The 25,762-nt window shown below is 38.1% G+C and overlaps 1 protein-coding gene across 1 annotated transcript in view; it reads right to left on the reverse strand.

Moving 5' to 3' along the window:
• LOC6039236 (acetylcholine receptor subunit alpha-like 1) overlaps nt 1-24,088 on the reverse strand; it is a 232,809-nt gene extending 208,721 nt beyond the window's left edge. Inside the window, exon 1 of the mRNA XM_038264193.1 lies at nt 23,246-24,088. The gene's annotated coding sequence lies outside the window, so the exon portion shown is untranslated. The remainder of the gene's footprint in view (nt 1-23,245) is intronic.
• Nucleotides 24,089-25,762: the final 1,674 nt, after the last annotated feature.

Genomic DNA, 25,762 nt, shown 5'->3' on the forward strand with positions numbered 1-25,762 from the left:
TCCAAATTTATTGCACTAAAATCTCCAGTAAATTAAGAATTTCATTGTTGGAGTAATTTAACAGCCTTTCCTCAGTGAGGTGAGGAAGGCAAAAACTAAAAAATGTATGGACAAGTTTTTCTATAATTTCATTGGCAGGCAGAAGGTTATTATAGAAAATTTGATGCTCTACAACTTTATTGAGCAGACCATAGCTGTACAACTTGGTCCTGAAAAGTAATCAGCATTGAAAAAAGTCATTTTTGTAAGATAATCATTGTTCTCATCAACTTTAGCTAGGGTATCAATCAATGCAATCAGTTGAATTTGTTTAAAAATGGCCCGGACGCCTAAAGTAACCCAAAACCAGTTATCTGCTTGTGGAGCAGGGTGTCATTTTTTCTAGGCACCCTAATCTGCAATCACTTTATTTTTAATCAGAAAATGGATTAACTTGTTTAGAAATTCTACAGGGCTGAAAAAAATATGAGTGTTAAAATTTGATTTCAAATATACGGAGACTACAAGTGCAAAAAATGTAGCCAAACTAGATTATAATTTCCATTCAAAGATCACCTCAATAGGACACTAATCAATTACCGTAATATGAAGACAATAAAAAAAATGCTCCAACTCACGATATCTCCAATTGCCTCACAGAAATCATCCTTCTTTGCCCCATCGTTGGGGCTCATAAAATCAGCAGTTTCCTCCATTTCCACCCCCTCCTCTTATTGTCAGTGTTCCCAGTATTTCCGAAATGAATCCGTCCTCGCATTGAATTACAGCATTTCCGGCAGTCGGTGGAAGCAACAAAAAAAATGATTACGATCCTTTCAAGCGGAAATTCAATCACCTGATGGATCGACAGAGCGTCCGCCACCGACGACGGTTGGTTTGGCTCAGAATCGATGAACTGGCAGTCATCGTCATCCTCGTTGGCTGTCGTCGCCGGTCGATGGCAGATGCAATAAACAACACTCACACCTCCCACACCCACAACCCCCACCCAGTCGGTGCAGAAGGAAAACATAGTGACGACCCTCGTTGACCAAGTTTGAGCATTTTCATTGACGATTGTCGCCCGCTCGTTGCTGGCGATATTAAATTTTGATGACCTTTTGGGGGTGCAGAGCGAGCCAGCCAAATCGTTACAGAATCGAAACGTTACAAATCATTGGCGGTTGAGGGGGGAATTTTGGCAACCGGAGTCTGTCACAATGATGTGACAATAAAAAAGAGCTGATAAGTTGATTTTTGCTGTCAGTTTTCTAACAAAAAATTATTCGCATGCAAAAGAATTTATTACCGTAATCTGGGGTGAATCGGGACTTCAGTCTGAATAGGGACAGCAGTTTTTAGAGCACTTAAAGCTTTTAAATTTGGAAATGGATGTACAAATTTTGTTGGTCTGAGTTTGTTCTAACCAAAACCAACCAGAAAAATTAAAATATTTTGCTCCAACATGGTTGAAACTGCTGTCCCAATTCGCCCCATATGTCCCGATTGACCCCAGTTTACGGTACACATCTTTGTTAGCTAAAAATAGTGCAACAACTAATGTCGATCGTCGTATTGTTTGTCAAAACGTCAGTGGGCATTGGAAATGAAATAATGTCACCGTTATCGCTCCATTTTGCTGTAAATATTTGTTTTAATTAGCAAAAGGATTTAACTGAAACCGATACTTTCCAGGCACAAACCCCCAACAAACTCAATAACGGTAGCAGTGGTGGACAATATAATGTTTGACATCGTGCCTTAGAGTGGAAAAGTGTGTACAAACAAACGTCGATGGCCACCAGAGAGCCGACAGTTGCAAGTCAGCAAAAAGTTAATGAAACATCGTCATGATATCGTCAGCCACAAGCATAGATAAGTACACACACACACACACGCTGATGTGATGATGTTTACCGTGGTCATGTGGCACACTCCAACCAGCGTGTTTGACGATGGCTGGCTGGCTTGCTGGTGATATAATTATGTTGTATCTTGATACGGGACGGAAGGAAGGAAACATTATCAGAGTGGCTAAGCTGGCACTCATCCGGCGGGTGAAGTGGATTGAGTTTCCATTGGTTACAGGATTATGAAAATTCAAAGTTGAGTGGAGTATTATGTAACGAAGTAGTGATTCATTCGCGCAGCGATTTGAAAATTCAGTTTTTATTATCACAAAATTAATATCTCAGAAACGTACAGGTCGACATCTCCATATTTTTGTAATATTTTGGTGAAATGTTTGATCTTGGAGAAAATTTACTTCGGATAATTCAAAGGTTTCCAGTAGCTTTTACTACTTGCCAGTCTGCCAATTATTCACTCAAAGTACTGGTTTGGAATGATTAATTACATACATTATTTAATTACTTTTCCAAAATGATAAAAAAGAATAAATATTAAATTATTTTAAGTTTTTATTTCTACGGTTCTAAACTTAATTAATCATAAATAGCTCATTCGATTGCTCTGTCAAAAATAAAACTTTATAAAATAAAATAGAAACACTCAATATCAGGCAAAGGAAGAAAGTTTTTTTTGTTCAACCAAACCGATTATTTTTTAAGCCAAACATAAACTTTAGAAAATATTTGCAGCGGCTCTTCATGAAAACTGCGAAATTCATCAAATAAGCGTTAAGCTTAAAAATGTTTTTCGAACATTGGTTTAACATTATTTTGTTAGTTTTTTTTTCAAGCATATTAAAAAAAATCCGTTACCAAAACTACGGATAATGTAGAATGTGACATTTACATTGGATTTAATTTCATCATCTGAATATTAGTCAACAACATTGAATCATTTGTCTTAGAAATATCTGGAAATATTTCAGGAAAATATTTAAGCTCTTAAAAAAAGATATTACAAGACTCTCAAATTCTGCAGACTATGATTTTTTTCACGCTTAATTTTATTTCTATTGGTTTTTAAACGGCTATCACTTGAAAACTTTGCCTTTATCAATGATAATTGAAATATTTGATCCACATAAACTTCAAATTATTTTGACTGCATATTACAAGGAAAACATACAAACATAATCAATTCTAATGTAATTCTGGCAAAATAAATCTTATTTTTACAATTATTTAATAAAAAATAAATAGATTTTGGATTCATAAAACATTTTTCACTGGGTAATATATCATGGCGTTCCTTTTTGTTGGTAATCAGCTTCCCTAAACAACACGTTAACAATAAATTTTAGGAAAGTTTAAGAAGAGAACTATAGTGAATAAGGCCTTCTACATACAGAAACAGTCTTTTTAATCTTTGTCTTTTTTATCTTTGTGTGAAACTCTTATTTGAAGTAAAAAAAACTGTTCCAATAGATTATATATAAACATCTTAATGTTTCGTTTAATTAGAACAATTTCACAAAAAAAACTTGATTTATTCAAAAATGACTTAAATTACCATTCAAAAACTTTAAATTACTGTAATTACCATGAATTAGCATGAATAAACTAATTACCAGCTTAAAATCAAAGTAATTATTAATTACTTGTGAGTCTGAGGCCTAGCTGGAAACCCTTGTATGAGCCTACGGTCTTAGATTTTTGCTCAAGCGCAGTTTTTTTCATAAAATTACGATTTTTTTATTACAATATTTTTAAACCGTTATCTTTTGCCCTGTAGGTCAACAAGACAGCACTTTTTGGTCTCATTTTTTAAATATTTGGAATCCTCGAAATTCTATGTATGTTTGAGGTATTGTACACGGAGAAAAAAGAGTTCCCAAAATCGCGAACAAGCGTTCATCGAAATGGGAACCACGAACAAAGTGTTCAAACCCCATAGTACGATTTTGAAAAACGTACCATGGCATTTGAACACTTTGTTCGTGGTTCCCATTTTCATGAACACTTGTTCACGATTTTGGGAACTCTTTTTTCTCCGTGTAGTCATAAACTTGTCATTAAAAAATGCCTTTTAGAATGAATTAAAATTGTTTTTAACAAATTGGCGCATTAGGTGCAAAAAGGGGTTGATATAGCATTTGACGTTTTGATCGCAGGGTAAACAAATTCCATGAATTTTGGGGTTATTTCAAAGAAAGCTAGAAAACTGGTAAATTTGGGTTGGAAACTTTTTATCCGAGGTCCAATATGTAATTTAGAATCTCTTGAGGCACATTCCTAGGAAATGTGATGGATTTGAACATGAACTGGGACCGTGGTGTAGGGGTAAGCGTGGTTGCCTCTCACCCAGTCGGCTTGGGTTCGATCCCAGACGGTCCCGGTGGCATTTTTCAAGACGAGATTTGTCTGACCACGCCTTCCGTCGGATGGGTAAGTAAATGTTGGCCCCGGTTTAACCTAAAGGGTTAGGTCGATAGCTCAGTCCAGGTGTAGGAGTCGTCTCCCTGGGTCCTGCCTCGGTGGAGTCGCTGGTAGGCAGTTGGACTAACAATCCAAAGGTTATCAGTTCGAATCCCGGGGTGGATGGAAGCTAAGGTGTGAAAAGAGGTTTGCAATTGCCTCAACAATCAAGCCTTCGGACACTTAGTTTCGATTAGGAATCTCGCAATCGAGAACGCCAAGGCAATGGTGTAGAGCGAATAATTTGATATTTTTCGAACAAGAACCCATCGATTTCCATCGACTTTTCTGAAGAAAAAACATATAAAATCGAAAAAAATCTTCAAAAAAAAAGTTGCTCTATACCCCCCGACGAAATATTTCGCCAGACCCCGCAAAATGTCGGGAAAGAGCACTTTCTTTCATGGTGCCAAATATCTGACTTGCCGAATTTTTTATCATAATGTTCTCGGAAAAATACACCGTGATTAACTTTTTAAATATTTAAATAAATTATTTTTTAAATCAAATTAACAACATAAACACCTCAAGCTTACGTGGAATTTTAAAATTAAGAACAAAACGTGCCGTCTTGTTGACCTACAGGGCAAAAGTTAACGCTGTAAAATGTTTGTCTTACAGAAATCGTTAAACCATGTGAAAATCTGTGTGTAAACAAAGCGAAATACATGATTTTAAGTGGTGCTGACAAGGAAATTGACAAAAAATCATCAACAGGTTGGTTTTCTTGGAGAAGTTCGCCTGGATGCAGCAATAAATTTAAACGTCTGTAGAATAGCTCTATCTCAATCAAGCTATAAGTAATGCTTAGCAACTTTCAACTTGCCATAAACGTTTTTATTTGAAAATCTCATCAATTTGTGTATACAGCATATGGACTTGCATTCAAAATTAACATTGTTTTTCATCAGCAAGATATACAAACAAGCATCTGCTTTCGCTGATTAAATTATATCCAGCATCGACAGGGATTAACTTTCCTCTTCCAGTGGAGAAGCTCAGCAAACATTCTGCAAACAAAGTTCTAATCAAAAATGTCCATTCCTTTCAGGTCCGAACCCTCCAACTTGGCAAGTGTGGCCAGCAGAAAAAAAAGAGGAAGAAAAAGAAAAAAGTACGATCCTCCAGGCCACTACTGAGCAAACATCACTGAAACCGTCAAAGCCACACTCACACACTCACTCACACGGGGACGGAAGTGGCGAAAAACAGTCTCAAAACAAACATTGGCTCTATTTTAAGCCGACGACATCAACAGCCGCTCAGCAGAACCCGGAGCAGCAAATTTATTCCATGAATACCAGCTGAACCCCCTGATATGATGTTTATTTTAACGAAACATGGCATATCAGTGCGAAGAAGAAGACCTTCTGGTAGTGGCGGTGAAAGCACCTCCACACACACACACACTATGCAAACTCACCGGAAACGGCCTAACCGGGAGGAGAAAAGCCTCGCCAAACAGTTTCCGCGAGAGACCAACAGGGGGGGTTGGGTTTGGTTTGGGGTGTCGACAGCATAACCGACCTGGCTTTGCACTAGCGAAAAGAGGGACTTCGCTGGGAACGCTTTTTTTCAACATTACGTACGCATAATGATATGAACTGGTCGTCCCCCCCAGGTCGTCGCCCGGTTTGTTTGCCAGCTGCTGCCGGTGGCGATTTGGTGGCACTTTGAGCATATCAGTGTCAGCAGAATCAAACAAAAAATGAAAGACATGAAACGACGGAGTAAAGCGACATCCAATGATTAAAAAATTAAGGTGACTCAATAGACATGGATGGTGGAAATGGGGAGTAGAACTACTTTACTTTGAGAATCTGGAGAACAATTTCAGTAGTACACTGAATGCGTTTATTTGCGTCATAACACTGATAAAAGCTAATTCAAAATCCAAACACTTTTGCTTATGAATCGCTTTAATTTGGACTGGTCTCAAATAAGCTGGTTACATCAAAATAATAGATATTTTGTACAAAAATATGCAAGAATTTAAGAAAATAAAATAACCATTAACTTCTGCTTTGCCTTCCCGGTGCTTCAAATGCCTATGAAATATTTCAATAAGATGATTCACATTTTTGGTAAAATCATATTTTTATTTTATTGTTTTGGTAGTTTGAAATGAAAGTTCATGTTGAATTTAGCAAATAACACATTAAAAAAAATATTATACGAACTTATATCCAAATAAATAATAAAAGAAAATTTGGTGTCCGGGTTTCAAAGCGTCCGGGAATTCGAAGCATGACGTTACACTTAAAACATGGTTTTGAATAGTAAAGATAACACAGCTCAAAATTCTTAGCCAACTAACACGAAATCGCCAAAAAAAAGTTGCACCGACCCCCTTCGATTTGCGTGAAACTTTGTTCTAATGGATAATTTCAGTCCTTTATTACAAATTGGAGGTCAATTTACGATATCTCGTGACGAAGGGACGAAACGACCCCTTTCATTTTATGGAAATTTAATGTTCTTTACAAATCGTCAATATCCCAGAAGAGTATTTTATCATATAGAACAACAATTTTCATTTGTATTTGTTTTTTGTTTTTTTTTTTATACTTTGCAGATTAAATTTTTAGAGAGTAATAAAGAGTGTTCGACCATTTTAAAGTAAAAAATAACAAGCAAGCAAGCCTTTGTTGATTTTTCAGAAAATGGTGTGTTGATATCAGAACACTGCAAAAGTCAAAGAGCTTAAGGTTGTCGATGGTGTAATTCTCTCTTTTTGGCAATAACTGTCAATTATGGTTCTGGTACGTTACTAGAATTTGAAGGTTATAGTTTAAAAAATACAATAAATGACTATTCGTTTATCGAAGAAAAATCCCCACATTCCAGCAATGCACGAGCCACAAAAAACGTCCAATAAGTCGTTTTTATGACAAAATTGCTGAATTTGCACACGTTAGAATTTTTATGTTTAAAAAAAACAGGTCTAAACATCACTAGGGTAAGTAAATTTTCACGATTTCACGGACTGCGTTTAATCCGTGAATTTCCACAATTTTCGCAAAGCTCGTGAAATTCAAAGATTTTCTGAAATCAATGCATAAAAATAACAAATATTACAAATATTTTATCCACAAACGGATAGTGGTACCCGTGAAAATTGCACTTTTTTTCGTGAAAAGTCACTATGCCTAATCATCACATTTCAAACATCTTTTTCATAGATTTCAGATAACTAAGAGAGCAAGCAATCTCCTTATTTATGCGTAAGGCTACCAACTCTTGCTGAGCAAAAATCCGTACACTTTGCCGATATGACACCATGGTGTAACAAAAACTGTCAATGAATTATTTAGATAAATTAAATTTAATAAATTTGAGAATTAAAAATATAAAACTGTGTCGTTTTTAAAGCTAACAAATTTCACAAAGTGCTATCAGAATGCTTATGACTTGCAAGTTTAAAAGTATTCATAAAATAAACCGTGATTTGAATCAAATCATTATGTTCTTAATTTTTTTTTTTTGTTAAACGTTTAAAAGTTTACGAAATGTCAAGTTTGCTTTTACGAATAATATCGTTCTTAGTGTTTTCAAGTACACTTTTCCAGAGTTTTTTTTTATTGAAAAGGTCCTATAACATGTGAAACACAACAGTTTATAGGACCTTAAAAAAACTCTAGATTTGTTAATTTAAATGCTCAAATGTTTTCACAAGTTTTAGAAAGCCTTTGGAAATGGATAAATATATTTAGTAAGGAATTTCTAGAAAAACAATTCTTAAGTTTTTTTTCAAAAGATCCTATCAACATATGAAAGACAATAGTTAAAAAAAACTCTAGAATTATTGATAATCAAGTTTGAATTGAGAAAACCCCGGAAAACTCTCCCTTTTTAAATCAAACCCATTGTAAAATAGAAATTTATAGTTAACAAAAGCTTCGACCAAATCAAAGCTTGATTAAAAAGTTGTTAAAATTCCGTACAATTCCGTATTATGCGTAAAATTCCCTACCAAAATTCCGGCCTGTTAAAAATCCGCTAAGAGGTTCGAAAATCCGTATGGTAAGGAAAAAATCCGTAAAGTTGGTAGCCTTATTTATGCGTCATAGGTTTTGTTTTTCTCTACTCTACAACTTCGAACACTATTGTTAAGAGGCAGTATTTGTAGATTCTGCTCGGTTTGTTCTAGAGGTCGTATCGAGGTGCTCCGATTTGGATGAAACTTTCAGGGTTTGTTTGTCTATACATGAGATGAACTCATGCCAAATATGAGCCCTCTACGACAAAGGGAAGTGGGGTAAAACGGACTTTGAAGTTTGAGGTCCAAAAAACATGAAAAATCTTAAAATTGCTCGCATTTCCGTAAAACTTCATCAATTCCAACTCTCTTAGATGCATTCAAATGGTCTTTTGAAGCCCTTCAAAATGTGCTATAGACATCCAGGATTGGTTTGACTTTTTCTCATAGCTTTTGCAAATTACTGTTAAAAATGGATTTTTTTAAAACCTTAATAATTTTTCCCAACAGCCTCCAACACCCATACTCCCATAGGTCAAAAGTTAGGGAATTTCATGGACTATAAGCCTACGGTATTAACTTTTTGACCAATTGCAGTTTTTCTCATAGTTTTACGATTTTTCTAGAACAAACATTTTACAACGTTGGTTTTTGCCATATAGGCCTCCATAGCGGCACTTTTTGGTCTCAATTTTGTCATATTCGGAATCCTCGGACAATTTCACGTAAGTTAGAAGTATTGGAGTTGTAATATTGCTTTAAAAAATAATTAAATAAAACATTTTTGAAAAAAGAAATAGATCTTATTTACCCTATGCTCAATACGTCAAATCGTCGCCATCGTGCTAACTTGTCGTACGTGCATTTTGGGCCAAATTGAGTTAAGAACGCCATTTTGTGCAGCTCACAATGCCTCACCTTTTGACCTTCACAGATCCCCAAAATTCGACTTCAATCCTGAGATATTCAACAAAAACCGAAAAAACTCCGTGCATTTTTGTCACTTTACATATGAAAGTAGTTTCAATCTTGTCGTGCTATCTTGTCACTCCATGAAAATTGATGTAAGTGCGACAAATGGCCATAGGGATTTCAGGCCAGGAAAGTCAGGATGCGTTTGTCGCACGTACAAGCTAGACTACCGTAAACATTTGTAATTATAACTCGGGACTCCAGCAACCAACTTCAACCAAACTTTGGGACAATGCACAGAATGGTGAGCCTAACAAAACGTGTTTGTTATTGTTAACATTGCGTGCTCTCGTTTTTGTTTATTCAAGGTCAAACATTAAAACGCGTTTTTCTCGGAACGTCAAAATGGCGGGTGCGACAAGATAGCACGACGACGTCGAAATGCTGTATCAAGTAGGCGGAAACTTGTTTTACCCTTAATCCGACAAAATGCTAAATAATATTTTAATTAATTCTAAATGGCATTTTTTACAATCAAATTCAAAATTACAACACCTCAACCTAATGTAAAATTTTCTGAGGATTCCGAATATGTCAAAATTGAGACCAAAAAGTGCCGCTATGGAGGCCTTCAGGGCAAAAACTAACGTTGTAAAATGTTTGTTCTAGAAAAACCGTAAAACTATGAGAAAAACTGCGATTGGCCAAAAAGTTAATACCGTAGGCTTATAGTCCATGAAATTCCCTAACTTTTGACCTATGGGAGTATGGGTGTTGGAGGCTGTTGGGAAAAATTATTAAGGTTTTAAAAAAATCCATTTTTAACAGTAATTTGCAAAAGCTATGAGAAAAAGTCAAACCAATCCTGGATGTCTATAGCACACTTTGAAGGGCTTCAAAAGACCATTCGAATGCATCTAAGAGAGTTGGAATTGATGAAGTTTTACAGAAATGCGAGCAATTTTAAGATTTTTCATGTTTTTTGGACCTTAAACTTTAAAGTCCGTTTTACCCCACTTCCCTTTGTCGTAGAAGGCTCATATTTGGCATGAGTTCATCTCATGTATAGACAAACAAACCCTGAAAGTTTCATCCAAATCGCAGCACCTCGATACGACCTGTTTCACATCGGTGAAAAACTCGCTCTTAACCATTTAAATTAATCCAGCAAGTTGCAAAATACGCAGATTTTAAATGTACAATAAATTTCCTATAAAACTCTCGATTTTGAGACACAAAATTGCAGCGGCCTAATAAAAAAATTATGAAAAATGCGTTTTTTTTTTTCTTTTTCTTATTTTGAACACAGTTATTCCACGTATTTGGTACACTCACAAACATGGAACACTTTTATGGCAATTTGAAGCAACTTTTCTATTGACATTTCTTAAGGCTTACTATCCCAGTAAAAGTTGTTTTATTTTTCAACAAAATACTATGTTTCAAAACAATTTATCAAGTAAAACTAAACCTACTTGTGAGACGTTATTGTACTTTCCAGTATGAAGAACTTCGATTTAACAATTCAACAAATAAAAAGTAATGCGACAATTGTTAAGGCCGAAATAAAGCTCCAGTTTTTAAGTTTCAGCGTTTGAATTCATTGTTTTGTTTAAAATGTGCTCTTTCAAAGAGAATCTAGTTTTGCTTACATCTCTAAGAAAAAGATAGAAGCACCAAGAAGTCCATTGATGACGAATTGTTTTTTGGGATATAACCTCCTGTTTCATAAATCTGTTCGCAGTTCACTGGAAAGATGTTCCTGGACATGAATTAAAGCGAACTTTTTTGAAAGGATTGGTGTAAATATGAGATTTATGCCCCTTCGGCCATACCATACCTTAAAACACTTCGGAGCCCAGGGTGGCGAAGTCCTTGTAGATATGTTTGGTACTAGCAATAGTGGCCGACAGCTATAAAGTCAACTTCGTTTCTACCAAGAGCCATGCGCCTCCATATTCTTGTAGGTGGCTCATGCTTTTTGAAGGGGTCGCATGGTGTTTAACACTTGTAGCACCAACGGGGTCAAAACTTACGCGAAGCACCAAGGGAGTCAAAAAAGTTGGAAATGCAACTTCATCCGGCTGTATCTCGGCGAAAACTCAACCGATTTGGATTATTCTTATTGCATTCGATCCGGAAGTATGTCAAGAATCACCTCCAACAAGGTAGATCCAAAACAGATGCGTCTACCTTAAGTTATAATAAAAAAGGCATTTCCAACTTTTTTTCAGACGGTTGTATGAGCCGGTGAAAATGCTACAAGTTTTAAGCATAGCTCAAACTGTTCATGTTCAGAATGTAGCATGAACAGACAAATGGTGAATTATCAACGTAGAAGTTGCTGGTGAGTTGCTGGATATGTAAGGAATCCAACCTCTTGAATTTTATTGAGCTAATACTGCCCAATCACTCGATGCATGAGATCTCGAAACAAAAACGTTGAAAATTGAAATAAAATGGTTTTGAATATTGATCAATCTAGAATTACAACTAACTTCAACAAATTGACTAGTTAATTTTTAATTCTGTCAACCTTTCACTAAATTTTAATAGAACTCAACCAAGTAATGTTCAAATGTTTATCACGGATACTTATTTTGTCTAACAATTTACTAAAGAAATTTAAATTAAAACCCATGTTAAACCCCCTCTGAATTTAAAATGTTAATGAACCCCCTCCCCCCCTTTGGTTTCTTTTTTGGGGGGCCATCTCAGTTTAATGCACTTTTTCTCGGCTCCGCTCCGCTTGGCGTGTGGCTGCAAATTCGAGTATTTACACACTTTCAAAACAGATTTCCGTTTTAACACCACTCTTATAGTGCTATAAACCGGCCAGAGGAGATTCTGGAGACCCGGGGTCTGAGCCCGCGTTTCGGCAAACGACACCAATTCAGAGGGGGCTGACTGGCTGGCTGCTATGCAGAAAACAATAAAATGCCGAAAGTAATCACACATTTTTATTCGGCCTCTGCCCCGGACTGCTGGGCGCTGCTGGCACTCTCTGGCTGGCACTGGTACTTGCCAACTTGAGCGGTTTTTTTGTGGGCCAACCCAGCAGCCCAAAAGCAGCGATGACGACGACGACGACTGGCTGACACAGGAAAAAGGCAGAGGAAAATCGATAATTTGCCGAGCAGGGGGAAAAAGCAAAATAATAACAAATTGTGGGGTCGTGGGAAAGCTCCAATTTTGTATTTGGGAGCTTCGTTTGTGCAAGAAACAAAGCAAATAAATTCCTTACTAACATTTATGATTTTTTTGGGATTGTTTAGAACATATATACAAGACATATTGTTTGTAGTTGATACTTTTTGAAGTCGGGGTGTGAACTCAACGACATTTTGAATAAAAAAAAACTACTTCCTTGGAGTCACTGGTCAGTGGATGGATTCGCAATCCAAAGGTCGTCAGTTAAAATCCAAAGGTGGAAGGGTCCCTCGAGTAAAAATAGATGTTGGTGATCTCTCCCCATTCTAGCCTTTGGATGCCTAGGTTCACATGAGTAAATCATTTTGAAACGTTTTCTATTTTTAACTCTTAAACAATTTTATTAAACTTTATGATTTTCAATGCCAAGCTATAGGACTTGAAACTGGGCCGATGGACAAAATCCGTTCAACTGGAGCCGAGAAAACTGAGTGCATATTTTTTATTAACATCCCAGCACAGACATCAACTCATAATTTGATTCTGAGTCGATATGTATAAATTAATGATCTAGGATGGCCTAGGAAGTATAATTAATGTTCGTTTTTTGATTGGTTTTAACCCTCTACAACTTAACCCCACTTTTAGACGGACTTCGATCTGAAAAATCGCGAAAAATCCATTTTCAAACAAATTTTGATCTTTTAAAAGCATTGGAAAGAAGAACTCTTTAAATTTTAGAAAATTTTTGGGTTGGAGGTTTTACTTGTTTCATTTAACTTTGCCAATGTTTTTAAAAAAGTCATTTTTTAGGGTTTAACCTAGGCAGTGTCTTTTACTAACATTTCCTATATTTTAAGTAAAAAAAAAGTATGCAGTATTTTTCTAGTGAACCAGACTATGTCTCTACGCTTTTTTTACAATTTAAAAATGCCTATGAAAACATGGGAAAATTAGATAGGCAAAATGTAATGATAGGAGGTATTAAAATAGGCCAAATACTACCAAAAACAAAAATAAACTAATCAAGATAAAAATACAATTAAAATACTAAAAATAAAACAAAAGAAGTAAAGATTTTCGTAAAACAAAAGCTGCTTAAAATGACCTAATGAACACAGGAAAAATAAACATTTTCGAAAAAAAATTGGGATGTAGAGGGTTAATGCATTTCTTCAGTGAGGAGGGCAAATAAACCATAATCAAAGTTAAATTTATTTATCAAATATGGTCATTATAAAAAATCAACTTTACTCAATGTTATTTTTGCCTTCCTCACCTTACTGAGGAAAGGCTATAAAATCACTCGAAAAATTAACTTCTAAATTCGACCTCGTAGACCTACCTTCACGTATACCTATCGACTCAGAATCAAATTCTGAGCAAATGTCTGTGCGTGTGTATGTCTGTAAGTCCGTGCACCGAAAAATATGCACTCGATTATCTCCGGACTGGCTGAACCGATTTGGACCGTTCTGGTCTCATTCGATCCGTCTTGGGGTCCCACAAGACCCTAGTTAATATTATGAAGTTTTGATCAGTACTTCAAAAGTTATGCTAAAAAAACGATTCTGGCTAAAGTTTGAAAGATTGTAAAAGGGTGGTTTTTGTAAGCAAACTCGTCTGATCATACATTTTTAGAAAGGAATTTGAAAGACCTTTCCAACAAGCCCAAAAGATTGGAAATCTGATAACCCTATCAAAAATTATGAGCACCTAAGTGTCATTTGTACACATTTCAGAGGCCGGATCTCAAATATGTTGATGAAAAAGTTGTCCGGATCTATCATGCGACCCATCGTTGGATAGGTAATCAAAAGACCTTTCCAACAAGCCCAAAAGATTGAAGATCTGATAACCCCATCAAAAGTTATGAGCACCGAAGTGTCATTTTTACACATTTCAGAGGCCGGATCTCATATATGTTGATGAAAAAGTTGTCCGGATCTATCCGGAGATCTGGCTCCCGGGATTTTGTTGATTTGAAACTCCCGGGAAAAATTAACAAATATTTTTTTTTTACTGCCTGAAGGCTTACAAAACTTTTAAGTAATAAAACTATTGAAAGTGAACAGTTCTCGTGAAACAGTCCCGTAAGTGTTGTTCTAATATTACGTCCAATGATTTTTGGGATTCTAGACCCCATACTCCATGTAGATATTTTGTTAGAAGTAAAATTTAGATAAAATTTGTAGGTTTCACATTCTTACTACAGAAACAAATATGTACATAATTGTGAGGAAGGCACCAACCACCATCGGTGGATTAAGTAATGTTTTTTCTACAAGAATCAAAAGAACTTCATTTTTTGTGATAACATGTTTTGATTTCTCAGCTAATTAAAATGTATAATAAATTGAGATTTTCACTTTTATATTTCCACCCGCCCAGATTTGAAAAATGCCTCAAAACGGACGCCACCATGGGATAAAAAGAAGTGACCGGAGAAAAAAAGACCACTCCAGCACTCTCGAAGAATGCTGTTGTTCTGACAGACTCTGCAGAGAAGACCGGTTCTCTGGCCACCCCGACCGACCGGCCCGGACTCTGAGCTGGTAGATTAAATTTGGAAAGCCTAAGATAGCAGAGCAAAAGCACCAGCACCAGCACCAGCTTATCTGCTTTCTTGAGCTCTTCCAGTTAGTTGGGCACACAAGTCTGCCAGAGTTTTTCCTTTTCCTGGAATTGGCACAAGAGGAAAAAAATCGCTGCACGGAATGTTTGCGTGTGTGTGTGTGTGTTTGTAATGTAATGTGTGTTTCTGTCGGAAGGGAAAACAAAAATCCTACTCACTATAGAGCGCAATGTATTACACATCGCACACACCTCTGTACCGGAAAGGACGACGTCGACGGCGAGGACTGACAGTGTTTGTGTTTGTTTTTCGCACACGGCAAGTGAAATCACTGTTCCGAGACTAATAATAAGCCGAGCTAGGGAGCAGAAGCGAAGAAACGATGGGATTTTTCATTTGTAATTTGAAGTTGTTCTTTGCTGAACAGCAGACGTTTGCGAGAAACAACTGAAAATAACAATCACGTGGCTGTCTCAAACAGGGGGAAGGCATTGTGAGCCTGCTCGCAAGTGATAACAATTTGGAATTCTAAAGTAACTTTCAACTACACGTGGGAGTAATGCCAACATGTTTGGCCGAGGCTTTAAGGAACAGGAAACAGGGAGAACATCACTCCAACATGACGGATTATCTTTTTTATTGTAATGATTCAGGATTTCAAAACTATTATTTTTTCAAAGGATGAAGGATGAATTATATTATATAAAGTAAACAAATTCGTTGAAAAAACAAAAATTAAAGTTTGAATGGAAATATAATAGTTCAAATAATTAATAAATCGTAAATAATTTATTGGCTCACAGCTGAGTTCAATACCTCGTCATTGGGATTTGTAAGCAAAAATGCGATTTCGTAAACCCAGGGTTGCGAATGAGCGAGCGTTCACGGAAGGCGTGCTCGCTCCAGTTGGAGCATGAGTTTTTATCAGGTAGTTCGTGCTCGCTCGCGCTCACCGGAGCGTTTTGCGTTCACGTGAGCTGGTGAGCCAAAGTAGGTACATTTTTCCCTGTTGAAGCAGCTGTTTGGCATGAAGTTTCTTGAACTATCTCCGCACAGGCAGGGAAAACAAACAAGACAGTGGTCAAATAAACAAAAGTAAGTAATGAAATGGAATTGGAAAATTCATTGACGTGAAAGATGAACTTTTATTGAAAAATCCACATTTGAACCAATAACATTGTATTGATCGAGCAAACATGTACAAACAGTTTAAATTATTGATTTATTATTTTAATTTTTTAGTTTTTAAAATTCGGAGATTTTTTTAAAAAAAGTTCCAATAAACCATTTTTATTGTTTTTGTTCTGTGTTTTTGAATACCTTAAATAGATGGTTTTAACAGGTGTCGCTGTTTGTGTGCTTGGGTGCGTGGTTATTATAATTAAATAATGGCATCATTAGTGCGCTGACCACGGGGACGCGTTGTCTTGTTTTTGCATGCTCATTTTCATTTCTTTTGTGTCGCTGTTTGTGTGCTTGGGTGCGTGGTTATTATAATTAAATAATGGCATCATTAGTGCGCTGACCACGGGGACGCGTTGTCTTGTTTTTGCATGCTCATTTTCATTTCTTTTGATTCGCTGTGATTCGTATGGAGTGAGTGATTGTGGTAATCGAATAATAGCATCATTGGTGCGCTGGAAGTGGGGACGCGAAATCGTGATTATGCAGGTTATTTTTTTTTTGTGTGCTTTTGTGTCGCTGTTCGTTAGGGGTGAGTGATTGTGGTGATCGAATAATAGCATGACTTACTGAATTATTTGTTTCTTGAGCGTAATTTTCGTTGAGTAATTGGTGTTTTTTTTGTGATTTTTTTTTTTGAGATCTTAATTAATTGTTTTGTGATTTTCAAAGCCCTTCCTATATCATCGTTGATCGGAAGGCACGGCGTCGGGTAAATTGTGTATAATGTTTTGAATCAGGTTTTATTTTTTATGGTGAAAAGCCATTTCTATATAATGATCGAAAGACGCACTGACATTTTGGATTAATTAATAGTGGAGTGAAATAATTGTGTGTGAGTGACTTTGTGTGTTAACCAAAAAGACCTCCCCATAGCATCGTTGCTCGGAAGGCTCGCCGACGGGTCTGCTATGAAAGTCCTCCCCATAGCATCGTAGCTCGGGAGGCATCGAAAAGCCAATACCTTATCCTACTAACCCAAAAAATAATAATCACGTGATGCTTGAAGGAGATGCTGTGGATTCAACGGTCTCAAGCGGTATCAACAAGTATATAGCGAAAAACTGTGTGCTTGATGAGTCTGCAACTTCAACTATCGGACTAACATTCCTCCCTTTCGTTGAACTGCAGGCTTCTTGGGAGGGCGCCGGTATTGACTAATAAAGTAGGGATCTTCAGAGGTTAAACAGTGAACGGATGGTTGGCTCCCACTGATCATTTTTGATTCATTGTTTAACTTCAGCTGATCTGTCAATAACGGAGTAGCAGCTCATTGGCAGTCAACCATGCTCATGCTCATGCTCATGCTCACCTTAAATAGATGGTTTTAACACAAAAAACTAACTTAATCCACCTATGTGGTTGGAGCCTTCCTCACTTATTACCAACAATGGCTGATATGATGGAATTGTACAAAAATTTCATCTATTTTTAAGATCCGGAATAAAAAAGTACATAAATATCACTTAAGTGGCCATATCTCGAGACAGGGTTGCCAGATCTTTAATGTTTTAGACTCGTTGGAAAGGTCTTTTGATAACCCAACCAACGATGGGTCGGATAGTGGATCCGGACATAGTTTACATACATTTAAGAGAGATCCGGCTTCCAAAAAGTTCATCAATATCACTTTAGTGTGCATATCTCGAGACAGGGTTGCCAGATCTTCAATGTTTTAGGCTCTTTGGAAAGATCTTCTGATAACCTAACCAACGATGGGTTGGATGGTGGATCCGGACATAGTTTACATACATTTAAAGAAGATCCGGCATCCAAAAAGTACATCAATATCACTTAAGTGGACATATCTCGAGACAGGGTTGCCAGATCTTCAATGTTTTGGACTCGTTGGAAAGGTCTTTTGTTAACCCAACCAACGATGGGTCAGATGATGGACCTGGACATAGTTTACATACATTTAAGTGAGATCCGGCATCCAAAAAGTACATCAATATCACTTTAGTGTGCATATCTCGAGACAGGGTTGCCAGATCTTCAATGTTTCAGGCTCTTTGGAAAGATCTTCTGATAACCTAACCAACGATGGGTTGGATGGTGGATCCGGACATAGTTTACATACATTTAAAGAAGATCCGGCATCCAAAAAGTACATCAATATCACTTAAGTGGACATATCTCGAGACAGGGTTGCCAGATCTTCAATGTTTTGGACTCGTTGGAAAGGTCTTTTGTTAATCCAACCAACGATGGGTCAGATGATGGACCTGGACATAGTTTACATACATTTAAGTGAGATCCGGCATCCAAAAAGTACATCAATATCACTTTAGTGTGCATATCTCGAGACAGGGTTGCCAGATCTTCAATGTTTCAGGCTCTTTGGAAAGATCTTCTGATAACCTAACCAACGATGGGTTGGATGGTGGATCCGGACATAGTTTACATACATTTAAAGAAGATCCGGCATCCAAAAAGTACATCAATATCACTTAAGTGGACATATCTCGAGACAGGGTTGCCAGATCTTCAATGTTTTGGACTCGTTGGAAAGGTCTTTTGTTAACCCAACCAACGATGGGTCAGATAATGGACCTGGACATAGTTTACATACATTTAAGTGAGATCCGGCTTCCAAAAAGTACATCAATATCACTTAAGTCGGGATATCTCGAGACAGGGTTGCCAGATCTTCAATGTTTTATGCTCGTTGGAAAGGTCTTCTGATAACCTAACCAACGATGGGTCGGATGATGGACCCGGACATAGTTTACATACATTTAAGTGAGATCCGAATATATGTGAAAACACATTTTTATACATAACTTTTGAACTACTTATCGAAACTTCAATCTGTATAAAACTCGATCTATGGGACCCTAAACCAAGTCGAATGCAACAGGTTCGGGTCAAATCGGTTCAGCCAGTGCCGAGAAACATGAGCTAGTTTGTTGGTCACATACATACATACACACACACATACACACAGACATTTGTTCAGTTTTCGATTCTGAGTCGATATGTATACATGAAGGTGGGTCTACGACGTTTTTTTGCAAAGTTCATTTTTAGAGCAGGATTATAGCCTTACCTCAGTGAGGAAGGCAAAAAGCAAAATATTGAATTTTTTTATTGTACCTATAAATAAAACCAGAAATAAGCTTTAAAAGAGTAACAATCATCCCCCATATTCTGAACATTGTATACCCTATTTTTTAGAATAAGAAAGACAAGGATTAACTTTATCAAAAATAATCAGCCGATTCCAATCACTGAGGGATTTATTAAATGTAATGATTTTTTTTAATGGTTGCACATTCTGACCCGCACTCTGGAAAGGTAGTCATAACAATTTTTAGGTACATAAACCAGTTCAACATTACACATATTTTAATCAACCAACACATAACATTGAATCGAACTTACCAGAGCATAATTCTTCTTGAATCAATTCATTCTTTTGTAATTTTTTTAAGGGTTTTCAGGCCCTTTTGTGTAGGCGCCCATACCCTTCCCCCAGAAATTGTCTCTGCTTACCTTAATTTGTATTAAGGTAAGGCCTGTCCTGTATTCAAATATATGTATACTTTAAACTCTGACTGTAGGTCTCCAAAATGTTTGACCCTTTTGAATCCAACCTATTATTCAAAAGCAGCAATTCCAATTAATATATCCAAAAAAAAGTTCGCTAAGTAATGTTTCCACTGACCTGCTGCGCCTTAAGAAAAAATCCACCATTTCTAGTACCAACCACTGGTGTCTTCCTTTTATTTACAAGGACTTAACCGCCCTGGGCTCCTAAGTGTAAGTATGACAGTAAGTATGGCACGGAGCGATGGCGCCGAGTATCCATTGTTACACAAAATTTTTTGAGCGCCCGCTTCGGGTTTCGAACCGGAGATATCTGGATTGTGAGTCCTGTGCGCTATCCGATTGATCCACATGGGCGGGATAAAAAATCCATCCAGAATTAAAAAAAAACTTTCTCAAACACGTAAAACGATTAGCGATGATTCCACGCGAGATGAAAAAATTGGAGCAAACGTGAGCGCGGGCAAACATGAGCTAGCTCGCGCAGCGCTCCTCCTCACAAATGAACGAAAAATGAGCGCTCACGAGCGCGTGAGGATCACAACACTGCCTAAACCTCTTCCAATTCGTCTCAAAATTAGCACGGATACTTTTTTTTCACTAAGCAATCATAGCCCATAATGTCCATTTTATTTTATTGTCTCCCTAAATTACAGATGTTCTGCACCCACAAAAATATTTGCATCCTGTGTGATTCAAACTCAGCACTCACAGGTAAGGATCGGTGCTTTAGCCATCAGACCGTTGAATTGCGGGAAGGATTTCGGTCAATATTAGCTTGGCATTTTGGTCACGTAGTTTTCCCATAATGGTGGGCTGCATAAATTAGCGTGTAAGTTTACATGAAATGACATAAAATGATGCCTTATAATTTTCTTGCTCACATTAATATATCTTTTTTGGTAAAATAAAAATGTCTAGCCTACAAATGTTTTCTTAAAAAAAATCTTCGTATACTTTTAACTCGATAGGGTTGTCAGATCCAGAGCTGAAAATGTCAGGGGTCCTGACGCGAAAATAGGCGACGCATACACGATTTTTTCAGATCCATTCACTGAACCGCAAAACCGTGACATAAACAAACCCGACTCAGTCGTGAGTGCCCTAGCTCACTGAGCAGCTGCAATGCGAGGCAGTAGTCGACCAACGCTCATTCGACGTTGCACGCACACACATAAAGAAACAAGTTTTTACACAAAAAGTTGGTATTTATGCGTGGAAATGTAATTTTGAATATAAGTTATGGTTGTTTTAAGTGTTTTGCACAGTCTAGAACCATTCAATTGTTAAAAAATAGTCAAAATAGTGTTTAGAGAGGATTTTACGAGTCAGTCATATGACACGGATTGAGTGAGTGTAGCTCAATTTTTCACGTCTCTCATTCTCCAGCAGCCGACCGGCACGAGTCAGGCGGCAGTGGTTGAACGGACACAGTAGGCTTACAGTCACATGCTAGCAGTGAACTGACATTTTGGTTTGCTTCATGTGTACGCTGGGTTGGAAACATTTTGCAGGCCTGGTCAGATCTTTAATCTTTTGGACTCGTTAGATAGGTCTTTTGATTACGCATCCAACGATAGGTCGCATACGGACATCGTTTCCATTGAAATATCTGAGATCCGACTTCAAAATAATGTATAAACAACACTCAAATGCTCATAACTCTTGATAGGGTTGACAGATCATCGATGTTTCATTTTCTCATTGGAAAGATCTTGTAAATACCATTCTAAAAATATATAACAAGACGGGTTCATACAAAAACCACCCTTTTACAATCTTCCGGACTTTGGGCAAACTCGTTTTTTTATTATAACTTTTGAAGTATTTTTCTAAACTTCATATTATCAATTAGAGTCTTGTGGGACCCCAAGCCATATTGAATGAGCCCAAAACGATCAAAATCGGTTCAGCCAGTCCGGAGATAATCGAGTATTTATCGGTGCACGGACTTACAGACATACACACGCACAGACATTTGTTCAGAATTTGATTCTGAGTCGATTGGTATACGTGAAGGTAGGTCTAAGAGGTCGAACAAAGAAGTTCATTTTTCTAGAGATTTTATAGCCTTTCCTCAGTAAGGTGAGGAAGGCAAAAATAAAGTACCGAATGAATTTTGCTCTCTCTAAATTTGGTCGTAGAAGGCGTAGATTAAAAGATGAAAGTTTGGTGTCTTCGACCAAGTTGCTTGGATTGGCAAGCCCAACAACTTTCTAGAAGACAAAAATAACAAAAAATATTCCTGAAATTTTTTTTTATTTTTGAGATATCATTTTTGGCCAAAAACGTACCTCAACTTTAGACAGCTGCCAAAATGACAGGATTTGTTCTTGGAACAAAATTTATTTCAGCTTAGTCATCGTAAGATGTCACATCCCTTTTAACAGAATTTAATTTCATTGATAAGAACCTTAGAAATAGTTTAATCCGTAATAAATCGCTTTCATCCAATCTCACTTCCCAGATCGAAATTAACCCCCACTGACGGTAACAAAAAATGAATTCAAAAAAATAGAATCAACATACCCTCCAATTCCCACCGTACACCCTAAAAATAATGTTTTATGGTGCGTAGCTTAGTGTGGATATTCTCGTCCAGCCTAAATTTTGAATTTGTATTCTTATAGGCAATTACTCGTAAGTTGAACGCAAACCAATTTTAAAACGGTATTTAGGAATGCCACTTTGGACTTATTGCAATTGGTAACGAAAAATGTAAACAACCAGAGATCATAGCGAGCGTTGGGAGATACGCCCTTGTTCGTTGGATTGCAAAAGGAATCTCAGCAAACATTTTCATTCAGTAAATATGAAAATCAGAACCAGTTTTTTTTAAATATATATTCAAAAGCATATTCTGCATCTTTCAATTTATAAGCTTCAAAACACTCTCCTTCAAACCCTTTATCCCTCCAGACACTCTCGAACACGTCAGCAAAATTGCACACTGCTTTTATACTATGCTTCAATACTTGGTCCAGATGATGCGACGACCAGCAGCAGCAGCAAAAAAAACTCCCAAAAACCAAACCCCAGAACACTCCCATCCCGAGCATAACGTCATCGCGCCCCAACAGCGTCATCAACACAACAGAGGACACCCCAAAAATGGGCACACAGAATCGCACAACAAAGGGGCTAAACCCGTCACACACCGCAAGTAACGTTGCAATTTCGGGTGTCCCTCCCAGCGCCTCAACCTTGGTGCAATGTAAAAAAAAAATCCCGAAGAAAATGTAAAATTAAAAGCTCCAAGGGTGTCCACCCCAGCAGAAGAGAGGGGTGCGGGGTTGGGGGTCACCTCCTAACCTCAACTTTGACTCCCACACCCCCTCCCAACCTCCTTTCCTGCAAAAGAAAGTAGGTGGAAATTTTGGGGTTTTGCTTTTCATCTTTCAATCTTTTACCGCAGCGGCAGCATCCACCCCAAGTGCGGTGACGTTCTTGTTTTCGGCTGTGCACGCCTTAATCTCGGTCAGCACCCCAAACGTCAGTCAACCCCGAGCGCGATTCAGCGCGCCACCACGTTCCAACAGGTAATGATTAGGGATGATTAATGGGCCGCTTGGAGTTGGTTATCCGGAAACTTACTGTTGAATTTTTTGGTGGGGGGGAACTGCTGGATATCCACAATGTCTAGGTAGGGTCTGCTCACTTTGGAAACACTAAATTTCACTGTTTTCTGACTTTTTTTTATTTTCTTTTCCGGGGGTTGAGCTTCCTCGAGATTCACTCACTTTGGCAGCATCACTTGGGAGGAGGAGGATGAGGAGGACGGGGAATTTGTAACCATTCTGGCCTTCACTTGTGACGGGTATCGTCGCCCCATGGAATTTTCTTCTCGTGCGCCCCAAAAATATTCCGTTTCACTTGGCCAATCCGGGACCTTTCTCAAACAATGCACATCTTGAACTCACACTGCCAACACTGCTCTGCACAACCCCGTTCTAGCTGCTGGGACTACGTTTGCTGGCCAAATTCAGCCATCCAGGCGATTCCAGGATCTGGCCCAGCTGAGGTTTTGGGGTTTCAGGGGAGGTCGTCAGCATTCGTCAGCAGCAGCACTGTCTCGACATTGTCATAGTACACGTCGAGGGACCTCACGACTCTGTGCACGCACGCACAGGATTTTTCCTTTGCTCACCAGCAGTACCAGCAGCACTACCTTCTTGTTGGGCTTGGCAAAACGGGGAACACTGCTCTTGGAGCTGGTGCTGCTGTGCTCTACTGCATCGGTAAGGTCGTCCTCCTTGCGGCGACGACGACGAACGGTTCCGTTCCGCACAATTCCTTCGACCGCGACCTCGCACGTCCCAGGCGCCGGGATGGGTGTTACCTTAACGAGCTAGGTTAATTATAGTAATTTTTAACAAAAATTATCTAATATGACAACAAATCGCAATCGTAACAAACAGTCGAGCGATTTCATCAATCCGCGGGCTCAAAGGCAACTGGAGATGGCTGAGAAAAGATCAGTAGCCGCGCAACTGCGCAGGTCTGCAGCAGTTCCACGCGCAGCCCACGGACGGGAGAACCTCCGGCTCTCCCAGCTCTCGCCGAACACAGTAAAGGGAGTGTCCCCTCCATGGAATTTGCCGCGATAGTCCCGTAAAAAAATCTAACTTTATCAATAACATCTAAAAATCTCGTTGGAAGCATTTAAAGCCTAACCTCAATCGAACCTTCCCAAAACTCCAACCAACCTGTCAAACCACAAACCAGCCCCAAAAACCCCCAACTCCCACATCCTCTCATCACACCCAAAATCCTTCTCATTCCGCCCGATTCCATGGTTCACGTGTGCGTTCGCACACAGCATCCGAGCATCCGAAAGCTCTCCAACGCAACCATTCTCTCTCTTACTCTCTTTCCGCTTCTCGTGCTCTAAATGGACCACTCGCTCTCAAATTGAGCGAAAAATCTGTGTGCGTGAGCTTTTTTTCGCTCCTTCTTTTATGGGAGTTGGAGCACACACCAGAAAAAAAACGCACATCTCGCTTCGCACCGCACGTCTGTGTGTCACTTTGTCGGAAAATGTGCGAGTGTGTGTGTGTGTGCGTTCAAGTTCCGTTTTGGGTTGGGTTGTCGTCGTTTTGCATCCGACGACGACGCCTTGGTGCGATCAATTTTCATCTCGCGCGGCCCCGACCAGTGTGCGGTGTGTGGTCGGTTGTGTGTGTGTGGTGTTGCTGTAGGAAAAAAAACTAGCGGCTGTGTTAAGTCCCCAACACAGCACACACTGTGTGTGATGTGGTGAGCGGATCATACGGATGCTGGAAACCGGAACAAGTTTGGGTGGCACAGCTGGACTGCATAGTTTAATAAGAAAGAAGAATTTTTTGATAGTTTGAGTTTTGACCCAAAACAGTGATAATAAACCATAATTTTACAAAGTTATGAGTTTTAGTAAAGCATGGCGATTTCAGTATTTTCAAGTAACAAACAATTTCATCTAAAAGTTCTGAAAATGAATATTTAAGACAATAGTTGAGCCAGTTGCAATGTAGCAACAGGCATGCAACGGATAAAATTTTTGAAATATCAATGAATTTTTGAACATATCGATTTTCCTAGAATGTTTTGTCTATTTTTGATGTGTGGTCCGTTTTTTGATATCTCGTGACGGAGGGGCGCTACGACCCCTTCCATTTTCGAACATGCGAAAAAAGAGGTGTTTTTCAACAATTTGCAGCCTGAAACGGTGATGAGATAGAAATTTGGTGTCAAAGGGACTTATATGTAAAATTAGACGCCTGATTTGATGGCGTACTTAGAATTCCGAAAAAAACGTATTTTTCATCGAAAAAAAAACTAAATAAGTTTTAAAAATTCTCCCATTTTTGGTTATGACGGTAATAAGTTTTGGAACATGTCATTTTATGGGAAATTTAATGTACTTTTCGAATATTCATTGACCCAAAAGGGTAATTTTAACATTTAGAACAAAATGTTTCATTTTAAAATTTCGTGTTTTTTTTTCTAAATTTGCAGGAATATTTTTTAGAGTGTAACAAAGTTGGGAGCGGCCGTGGCTGACTGGTTACGGTGTTTGCTTTGTAAGCGAATGGTTCTGGGTTCGATTCCCATCTGCTCCCAACGAGAAAGTTA

The sequence above is a fragment of the Culex quinquefasciatus genome, chromosome 3 (assembly GCF_015732765.1).
Source record: "Culex quinquefasciatus strain JHB chromosome 3, VPISU_Cqui_1.0_pri_paternal, whole genome shotgun sequence".
In the NCBI taxonomy this organism is placed as follows: domain Eukaryota; kingdom Metazoa; phylum Arthropoda; class Insecta; order Diptera; family Culicidae; genus Culex; species Culex quinquefasciatus.